The sequence below is a fragment of the Silurus aristotelis genome (genome assembly GCF_946808225.1).
Source record: "Silurus aristotelis genome assembly, chromosome: 25".
Lineage (NCBI taxonomy): Eukaryota > Metazoa > Chordata > Actinopteri > Siluriformes > Siluridae > Silurus > Silurus aristotelis.
In genome coordinates this window covers 1,843,412-1,847,901 of record NC_139598.1, presented here as the reverse complement: position 1 = coordinate 1,847,901, position 4,490 = coordinate 1,843,412, and positions in this window count along the sequence as shown.

Below are 4,490 nucleotides of genomic sequence, written 5' to 3'. Positions count from 1 at the left end.
GACTCTGCAACAGGACAGTTTATTTGAAATTATGACAGCATTAAGTTCACTAATGTATCTAGTTTTAAAAAAAAAACTCAAACTAAAATCGATATCTGTAACCCAATCTCACACTCTCGACTCGGGTCTCTTTTGGATCGGATGCCCCCCCCGAGTTTCCTCCTCCTCCGCCTTCTTGCTTCTCTTAAATGGTAATTTCATTTGCAGTCACTAAAACCTTCTCTGTAATTGCTGATTGCCGTGACCGGAGCTGAGTGTGTATTAGATATGCCTCCACACACACACACACACACACACACACACACACACAATGCAGTGTTATTTCACATGGCCACCATGACATGACTGGAGCTTTTGACTTCCCAGCTGCGCTTTTTTTTTCTTCTCTTAATTACGAGCTTAACCTCGTTCCTGTCCGACCTTCAACCCATCAAATGTCCGAGTGTCTCCGAAACGTAATTAACAAAATGGTGTTAATCATGGAAGGGGATGTACTGTGGAAGTGTGGGACATGTGGAAGTGATCGATATGTGTGTGTGTGTGTGTGTGTGTGTGTGTGTGTGTGTGTGTGTGTGTGTGTGTGTGTGTGTGTGTGTGTGCGGTAAAGGTAAGGTTCTGAGCGCTGAATGCCAGATGCAGGGTCGAGTCAGAGTGATCCGGCTCTGTTTCATGTGAAACCAGACGCATGGCTTTTCTTTCACAGGCCACAGGACTTGAGAAACTGCCACTTGGGGTAAAAGAGAGGGGGAAAAAGAAAGAAAAGAGAGAGAGAGAGAGAGAGAGAGAGAGAGAGAGAGAGAGAGAGAGAGAGAGAGAGAGAGAGAGAGAGAGAGAGAGAGGTGGCGAGGCAGGAGAGCTGTGTGAGGAGCGATTACCGTATTTGTTTGATCCTGACTCTAGAGAAAGTAATTCCTCTCCCCTGTCGTTACAGGTGCCGCTTTGCGTTACACTTCTTCTTCTTCTTCTTCTTTTTCTTCTCTTTTTCCACACGTTTAATTTATTTGTCTTGCGTGTCGCGGCGTTCGCTCCGGAGGCGCTCGCTTTGTTCCTGACGAATTAGTCGAGTAAAACTCGGCCGGGAAAACTCGCCTCGTATCGACGAGACAGAGGGGATAAAGAACGATTCGAAACACGGAAACGTGACGTCGTCTCCTGCCGTCTGACGTCACAAACTCGTCACAGAACCGGCTTTAACGTGTGATTTTTTTTACATTTCACGTGCATTTTAGACATACATCCTTGTACCTGATGCACTTATTTTTACACATTTTCACACGTGGGTATATTTTCAACATAAAGCTCGGTTTACAAGCGTTAGAACACACATGGTTCTAGTTTATTTTCACACGTGATTCACACACAAAATGTATTTCTTTTTTCATGTGATACACACAGGTAAATTCTTTTCACACGTGATTCTTACATACAATCTTTTCACAGGCGGTTCCTTCTTAGTATTTCTTTTCACACGTGATTCCTACATGCTGTTTTTTTTTATTTTACACATGATTCCCACATGCTCTTTCTTTTCACACGTGATTCTTTTACACTTTCTTTTTTTCTTTTTTTCTTTTTACACGTGACTTCCTTTTTTCCCACAAATGATTCTTACATACGGTATATTTCTTTTCATACGGGATTCTTACATATGAATTATTTTGCTTCAACGCTTTATTTCTTTTGTTACATGATTTAATAATTTTTTCACACAATTTCTTTTTTTTTTTTTTACGTCATTCTTTCCCACAATTCATTTATTTCACACGTGAGTCTTACAAAAGGTTTCTTTTGACGCATGATTCTTTCACACACGTTTTTATTTTCACGTGATTCTTACACCTGGTTTTTTTTACACGTGATTCTTCCACACGATTAATTTTCTCACATGAGACTCTTACATACGATATTTTTCACACGTGATTATTGCATACAATTTGTTCCGTTTTACACGTGATTCTTTTTCACAGTTCATTTCTTTTCGCACGTGATTCTTACAAACGATTGCTTTTCACGTGTAAATCTTACACACGATTTATTTCTTTTTGCATGTGATTCTTATACACTATTTGGGTATTCTCACGTGATTCTGACACACAATTCATAGCTTTTTACATGAGATTTATACCCACAATTTATAGCTTTTTTCACGTGATTCTAACAAACACTTTATTTCTTTTCACATATAATTCTTTCTTATGATTCATTAGTTTTTTTTTTCCACCTACATCTGGTTCTTAACTCATTTATTAATTTTCAAAAATGACATTTTACTATTGGTTCATTGTTATTTACTTAGACATGATTTATGTTTTTTCACGTGATTATTTTATAAGATTTATTGATCTTGTGCATTATTTATTTATTGATTAATTCTTACACTTCATTCCTTTATTCCCAAATACAGATTTTTACGCACGATTCATTTTTTTCCGTTTGATTCTTAAAGATTTCCACTTTATGTTTGTATTAAATATCTGAGACTGTATGTATCTAACGCTCACGCGAGCAAATTTGGAATCAAAGACGTAGTTATGACGTAGTTATTGTGTTATTTTAAACTCTTCCGATTACATTCGATTCGTTCGTCTATTCCTGGCTCGCTCTCGTTTCTGTTCGGCGCCGTTTTTATTTCCTTTCATTCTCCCAGAGTTAATTAAAGTCTCCTGTAATGAGAGATCGACTCGATGGTAACACTTAAAGCTTTCTTTGAACTACGCGGCCCATCGGTATTGCCGTTATTCTATTCTTCTCGTCATTTTGATGAGTCCGAACACAATTAGCCACCCATTTTGACGTCTTAATTGCTACCGTTCGATTCGGGAGCTCGGGTTACTTCTCAGTGCAGCGTGCGGCGTAATCTTTATAGATTATTGCACTTAGAGGGTCTTCCGCTAAATGTTAGTAACAGGTTGGGAATTAGTGGATCTTAAATAGCCACATGACTCACTTTATATGATCGCATTTGCTTGTGTACGCCTGATCATCTGTGCTATTTTTTTTCTCAAAGCCCAGAATAATATCCTGTTTAGAGTCACGGCTAAAAAATATCACGCGGGTCATTTCAAACTCAAGCTTCACTTTATGTTCATTTACAAATTAACTGTCGAAGTTGTTTGTTCGGATCATTTGGCTTTACTTTCCCCCGAAAAGTGAAATATTGTGTGAAAATATTCACACGTGATCTTTGGAATCGATTGTTCTTAAACGTCCATGCTAATGTCTAGCTGTGTACGTAACTAAATACAGACGTGGACAAAAGTGAGAATACGATGTGCTTTTGAACATCCCATCCAACGCTGTTATAATAAACTCCACTCTTCTGGTGAGATGTTCCACTAGATATTGCGTAGATACATTCAGCCACAAGGGTGTGAATGAAGTGAGGTAGTGATGGAGGTGAGGAGGCCTGAGGTGCAGTCAGTGTTCACACTCATCATGTTTAGAGCTCTACCGCAGGAGATCTTTCACTCCAACTCCAACACATGGAAAGAAGACCTTCTGTGAGCTGGCTTTGTGCACAGGGGCATCTTCATCATGCTGGAACAGGTTTTAGGTCTCCAAAATTTCATGCTCCAGCATCCAAAGATGTACAATTGTGTGCCTCCAGATTTGCGTTACAGGTTGAAGAATAAATAACACAACAGATATGGCTGGAAAATATCAAGTGTCTCAGTACTTCCCAAAATCATATAGTGCAGTACAGTATCTTTCGTTAATGATCAGTTTTGCCGTGATATCACGTGTATCGTACGTACAAATTTTACATTTGACGCAAAACTAAAACCTTTAAAAATGTAACAGTGTTCCGTCACATGGCTCCTCCTGTACATCTGATTCATGCTGTTAGTTCAGAAGAACACAAGCTTTAGAATATAAAGACTTAATTTCATCCGATAATCTAAAAAAAATCCAATATAGTTGTAGATTTTCATGCCACATCTGTATAGTGTTAATATCTTGGTCATTATTAATAATAATTATAATAATAATCATATTAAAAATAACAGTAATAATAATAATTGTTACATGCGTGATAACGTTTAATTATCGAACTTTTTCTGTTTCATTCGACTTAATATACGACTTAATACGTATTTTTTATCAACATTTCTTATGTTTAGTTTTTCCTTTAATCTTTACTTTAATTTGGCTTTGAACTGGATTGAATGAAGGATTCCGATTCTGATTAACCGCCAAATTATTTCCATATCATCACGTTGAACAGGGTTAGAAATCAGCAGGCTAGTTTTGGATTTTTATTTCTATTTGTATAAACGCAATTAAAATATTATCATCCTCCTGCTTCTTTGTACCCAATCTGCCTTTTATTGAATTCGTTCATTAATTTATTCGTTTATTTATTTGCATATGTATTTATTTTCTACTCATTGCTCGGGGAAGCGAAACTGTTTTCCTGTAGCTGCCCGAACGTAACAAACGATCTCATAACGATCTCCTAATGATCTCCGTAATGTCTTTATAACCACCGA